Raw genomic sequence first — 7,092 nt, 5'->3', positions numbered from 1 at the left:
CTCAGCGTTGTTATTACTAATGCTTCCTTTCACCCTTAGAAGTGTCCTGATCTGGATGGCATACTACATGGTCACATTACCTGGCAAGGTCTTCCCCAAAAAGAAGAATAGAGAGGAAATACTTGGACAGTTAAAGACAGAATGTCTGGTCCTAGGAAAAGAAGAGAGTTATAAAGACTGGAAAGGAAACAGAATTTTGGCTAATTCCCTCACAGCACCCTAGGCCTGCCTGGTATGTCTATTGAGGTTGGACAACAGATACTTAGGACCTAAATTGCATTAATCCCCCTGCACCCAAGCTGGAATAGTAACAGGTATGTGCATTGTGAATGGATCACAGGGACTTGAACAGTGAACCTATCAGACATGACCACAGTAGACTGAAGACTAGAGAACATTTCTTCAGTTTCTGGGTATTCATATAAACCACCTGTTTCCAAAGGTATTACTGAGTTTAAATTTCTCTCAACCATGACTAGGATGGGCACAAATTTGGAACTAATTTGATTTAGAAAAATTAAACAGTATGACATTTCTTTTTTTTTTAATGTTTTATTCATTTTCTGAGAGAGAGAGAGCAGGGGAGGGGCAGAGAGAGAGAGAGAGAGGGAGACACAGAATCCGAAGCAGTTTCCATGGTCCAAAGCCTGATGTAGGCTCTAACTCATGAACCATGAGATCGTGACCTGACCTATAGTCAGACATTTAACTGACTGAGCCACCCAGGTGCCCCAACAGTATGGCATTTCTTATAGTCAGGTGCACAGATACAAAATCATATGTACTATACAAGCAACTAAGAGCTTGTGTTTGTATCACTAAAGTAATTGTTAGACAGGTGGCAGTTGAGTCTATGACCAGGTGGTTGAATCAGTAACCATGTGAGATTGGAGTTCTTAGTGACCTGAGATTTCCTCAGGGCCCAGGGAGTCAAATGGGAAGGAATGGAGGGGATTGGTTACAAGCACTGAAGGGTCATTGATTAACTCAATCAATCCCACACATATTTATTTATTAAGCAAAGTGAACTCATTCATGGCTGTGATAGTCTTGCCCTTGCATTCCATAGGCCCAGGTCCCTCCTACAAGGACATGTTGTTTCAGATTGAAGGGTCACCTATGGGAGAGACAATGAAGCATGGGAGGTTTTTGTTTGTTACTGTTTGTTTGCTTGTTTGTTTGTTTGTTTGGTTTTGGTTCAGGTAGAACACAGGAATTGACTGAACACACAGGTCCAGGGATTCATATCTAAGACAGAAAGTTTGCAACATAGGAAAAACCAAAATCCTAATAAATTAAAAGCAAACATCTATTCTGAATTAAGTGATTAAAACAGTAGTATTATGAGAAAGTATACAGGAGATTACACTACATATTAAGCTAATTAGCTAATTAGCTAGTTAATATTCTACTTGTCTAAAAAAAAACCATAAGAATCATAGGGCGTAAGCAGGGTAAGATCATTCAGGAGGTAGCTTGGGAGAATTTGTACCCACTTCTTCTATGTTGCTTTATATATTCTAGGAATAAGGATGCAGGTCGTGTATGGCTGCTGTAGGCAGCCTGATAGATTAGGACAGCATTCAGGGAAGGACTCCTTGGAGGAAACTAGTGTTGCACAAATTAGGACATCTGAAAGCTTATATTAACCCAAGGTTCATGAGTCAATGAACTTGTGGAAGATTTTAATGTCCTGCCTGCTATTTCCCATTAGAGCATCCAAAATGAGAGTATAAAATAACTTGAAGCCATGAATGATAATATCCGTAAGAGTATCCATAGGCAAGCAGAGGCAGTTGGAATTCATGGGGCTTCATGGGCATGGTCCTCCTGAACAGCTTTGGGGTGGGCTGAGTCTCGAGATGGACTTTGAAGTATGGTTAGAAGAAGGGTAGAATAGGAGTAATGAACTTCATACTCGTCCCTGTCCTCACCTCTAGTCATCCTGGAGCTAATGTGCTTGTTTTTAATTTTTTATTTTTTTTCCCACACTGGTATTCTGCTAGATGCCTCTCAGTGGATAGATAATAATAACAACAGCAACAACAATGATAATCAGAATTAGCCACGGCCTAGACCTTGAGGGCACATAATGATGAGGTGTCTATGACAAGGTTGGTCTTTCTATTTGTATAAGAGCTTTCAGAAATAGTCCTGGGTAGTTGCCCAGGAGGAAATTGGGTAAGTCCACTATCTCATTTACTGAGGCCACCAAGGAGCTATCAAGGAGAGGTGATCTTCAGCCACATTTGACTTTGATTAGGTTCAAACCAGTGACCTTGAAGTGGGAAGCACTGGCTGTAGACTCTCTTCTCTCTGACAGACTATAGGGCTCTTGGCACATGGTCAATTTAAGCCTTGCAGCTGTTGCATTAAAAATTATTTGTGCTGCTACTGAAATCCTCTTGCTCCTGCCCCCTTCCCAAAATAATTATCAGTTACAGCACAGATATTAAAATGGCACTTTAAAAAATTAAAATACTGTTCTAAAAAAAAGACCATATAAATGTAGAATTAATTGCTGTATATGCTTCGAATTACCGAGAAACTTTATTTTATTTCTGTCACAGCAGAAAGTGCTTCATCAAGAGGAATTCATGTGGAGATCCAACCATGTCCTACTTATTTTGTGTTTAATATGCTCGCGATGTTTAATTATTTTTGATTAATTCATTTACCATTAAACTGCCCAAAGACTTTGATGTGCTCTGCCCTGTATGCCTAGCCAGCATGTTGCTATACAGTCCCTGCCTTGGAGGAGTCAACATAAAAGCCCAGCATTGGGGGTCAAAGCAGACTGAGATTCAAATATTGGCTCCATTACTTACCAGTTGTGTGAATTTTGACAGTAAACATCTCTGAGCTGTGGTTTTGTCATTTGTAAAATGGGTAATACAATGAATCCAACTTCACAGGGTTCTATCAGAATTAAATGAGAAAATGAATGCAAAGCATTTTGGACTAGTGACTGGCTTAGGCAAGCACTCAGCAAATGGTAATTATGACCATTATTGTCATTCTGTAGAAGTGCTAACCATCTACTCTCCACAGAAGTAAAACACACAATTGTTGCTTGCTTTGCCTCACAGTGGTAAGTGGATTCCTTGGGACAAGCCCTAGTCTCAACTCAGATAAATATAAAGGAAATCAAGGTGAAGAGAGAGTTCTAGCTGGTCCTGGATCACCTTTGGACCCCAGCCCATATTTTTAGTCTTATCTCTTCTTACTAATACCCCAATGACCACTCAATTTCATTCAGACTGGTCTCCATAATGTACTCCTGTACTCCATTTATTTCCCATGTAAACTGAGAAGCTTTCTGTGACCACCATAACCTTCATGCTCACTCGCTCTGGCACTTATTGAGGAGGCCCTGATAGAATCAGAGAATTTAGAACACAGAGGAATTCACAGAATGTCAGGGAGAGAAGGGATTTTGGAGATCATTTTGCCCTCTTTTACAGTCAAGAAAATGGAGTCCTGAGAGATTCAATAACTTGCTCAAGGTTGTACAACTAGGTAATGACAGGAGAAGAATTAAAGTCTCAAAACTCCCAATTCCACATTACTGTTCTTACCAGACTTCTTCTGCTTGGCTTGCTGATTTGTTTCAAGTTGGCAAGTTCTCAGACAAGAGTAACTACTTCAACTTCTCTGCAGGGAGATCTTGGGAGCAGCCTAAGCAGCAGAACAGGAATTAGAAGAATATGTCTTTGCCTCCGTCTTTACTACCCATGTGTAAGTGTCTCTGTTCCCAGGAAGAAGAGAAAAGAGAAAGGACATAACAGTTACTGGGTTCTTACTATGTAGTCCTTACTATGCCCTTCATGGCCTCACATTCTCCAAGCTTCACCAACCTACATCGAGAGACCGGAGAAAGTAAGTGCTTTTTCCCACCATAATGGTAAATCCAGATGTCCTCAAAATCCCTGCTCCTATCTCAATACTGGATATCCTGTGGGATGTCTCACTTCTGCTATTAACATATTCACAGCTGCTGAGTGATGCCCCACCATTTTCCTCTTCTCTTACTGCAGGTATTGAAAATCATCTTATCTCTCCTAACTCAGCTGACATGATGCAGACTGTGAAGCCACCACAGCATGACATCTTTTTGGTGTTGCCACATATGCATTGGTGTCTGTCATGAATCAAGATGCTATATTTTTCTATATCACATCATATTCCAGTAGGAATCCAAAAACTGGGAAATACTCTTCATTGGCATGAGCACAACATATCATTACAACAAAGCATCATTCACTCTCAGTATCTATCTAGGGAAACTAGGCTTTTCTTTGTTCACTGTGGTCCATCTCCTAAGACTCACAAACAGGCTCAGATGGGCTCTGATAGGAAATATATTGTTCCCAACACATCTCCACTCCAGCACTTGTGTCATGTCCGTAAACAAAATTTGTCATCTAAGTTTCTCCCTTGCCTTAGAATGAGTTACCCTCCCTCACTAGCCACATCTGAACGCTAATCCGAATTTATAGGCCTGTGCTTACACAAACTTTAATTCATTTGATCTTTACAAAACTGTGAGGGATAGAAAGTATTGCTTCCATCTTTCAGATGCCAGCCCAAGGTCACAGAATCAGTAACCCAAAGCTAGGAATTAGAGCCAGGAATTGACCCTCGGTCTGAGCTCATGCTCCTGGCACTGTGCCACGGGATCTGAGAAAGACCTCATTCTCCATCTCTACTATACATCCGCCCAGTTCCACCAAACCTACCATCCCAGCTTTCCTGGTTTAAGAGCTCCTTGTGATTTTTACATGTTCCTTCTGTGAATGAATTTATTGCAATGTTTTCATCCTACCACCATTACCCTTGTGACCTGCTTTGAATGACCCTAGAGTCTCTAATGTTCTCTTACAACCCAGTAACTGATCTATTGTCCAACTTATTCTATGTTAAAGACAAGTATTTAAAAATACACAACTACACCATATTTCTGATTAAAATTTATGATGGGCTAGGTATAAGCAAGCAAAGCTGTTAGATATCCTGACAATGACTAATAGAAGTTTGTGTGTTTTAGCGAATTATATATGCTACACTGTAGGTACAGATGGCAAACAATGTAATTTATCTTCTATTTCCTTTAATGGTCTGTCCCATAAAATTAGGTCGATCATGAAAAGGCTTTCTTGAAATGATAATCTGGAAATAAAACTTCCATATAGACACTCAAATGTAATTCAACATCCAAAGGGAAGAATAGACCTTTTCACTCTGAAGTGACTACAGACATGTACAACTTATAAAGATTTCTGTACATTTTAAGCCATCAATTATCATGAGAATTTCGCACAAAGAAGGGTTCCTGACATGCTCGCCTCTCAAAATTTGAGAATCAGTAAAACGACTTCCAGAAATTGAAGTCATTATGAATGATCACCCTAGACAGTAGATAAATATGAAGGCAAGTTCAATGGCAGCTACCCCTTGTCTTCTCTGCTCTATGTTAGAAAAAGTGTCGGGTCTCTTAACATTCTGGAAGAGGTGCTATTCTTGATCAATTCAACTAATCCCTCCTTGTATACCTTAGGGCATAGCAGAGACATTATAAACCATCCTGTCTTTTTGGGATTAAAAATTCCTATGAGAGCTAAATGGAAGTGAAGCTGAAATTAAGACAGATATTCCTACTCATTTGTAATATCTATTTTCCAATTTCTCACCTAAACCTCAGATCACTAGGGAAATAATATTAGCAGCAATGGCTAACATGAGTCCTTCATTATCTTCTCCGAGGTATTTGGGAAACGTTAGTTGATTTTACTCTGACTATATTATGTCATAATGTCTTCTCTAATTGTCCTATCTTCTTCTTAAGCATTAACCATAAGCACACATTACCCAACTTGTTTCTACCTAAAAAGATAAACAGTCATCGCTTGTCTTTGGTCTAGCCTTGTTCTTTTTGCTGACATTCTTTCTGTACCAGACTACCTATAATTTTTCTAATTGACTCTTATAGAGTAGCCAATAGCCACATGTTACTATTTAATGTGTTAGAATTAAATATAATTAAAAATTCTGTTCCTGAGACATACTAGCCACATTTCAACTGCTCGATATGTCTTGAAATAGTCGCAAGTCTGCTAATGGTTATTGCAGAGGATAGCGCAAATATAGAACATTTCCATTAACTTAGTTTTTTGACCAATGCTATTCTATGGTGAAGGACTAGCTATTATAATGGTGAAGGTCATTATTTTGTTTTTCTAAAATATCACACTTTTTTAATCTATACTCTATTTAAGAATTTCTTTTATGGCTGTAGTGAGGTAACAAGAGCCATATTTATCCTTTGGTCTTAAACAACAAGAAAACTGGAAAAAATACATAAAATATATTTTGCATTTTCAGGCTTTGTTAAAGAGGCAGCACAGAACTGACAACTGTGAAACAAAGAGAGGTGAGTTCTATGATTGACCCACTTTATGCTCAGTGACAGTTTGTAAGCCTCAGGGGAGAAAAATCTAAACACAGCCTAGAAGTTTCCATGAGTCTCTGTTGAGGACACAGAGTAAAGGGAGGTCAACAATGCTGAATTGTGTGAGGTGCAGTACCGACAAAAGTGACTGTATGTTGAGAGAGATCCAAATGTTTATAGAGGGGTTCTTCCATATCTTCAGCTCATTACCGGTCTATACATGAATGACAGAAAACTACCCAAGGATGGAAAAAGAACCACCCGAACAAAGAGACCAAAAAAGAATTCCCAAAGAGGGCTGTGAATAGTTTTTCTTCCCACTAGCCAGAAGTAGTTTAAAAAACTACATAATAAACATCAGGTCAAATGCTCAGACGACTATCACCTTAGTAGTGGATATAAATTAGCCCGAGACTAACAGATGTTCTGGAGCTACTCTAAAAAAAACTTAAAAGCAATCTTTAGAAGGATCTACCTGCTCCTAAGTAACTTAACCAAGTGCCAGAACAACGTACACTATTTAAAGAAATTCAAGAAAATATGGCTCCCAAATATCTATCTATCCAAATATCTATTATCCAATAAAAATTACTAGGTATACCAAGAAGCATGAGAATATGACCTAAAACCAGTTGAAAACCAAT

Source organism: Panthera onca, chromosome B1 (assembly GCF_046562875.1).
Source record: "Panthera onca isolate mPanOnc1 chromosome B1, mPanOnc1 haplotype 2, whole genome shotgun sequence".
Classification (NCBI taxonomy): domain Eukaryota; kingdom Metazoa; phylum Chordata; class Mammalia; order Carnivora; family Felidae; genus Panthera; species Panthera onca.
The sequence above is the reverse complement of the archived record's forward strand: the minus strand, read 5'-3'. Positions refer to the sequence as shown.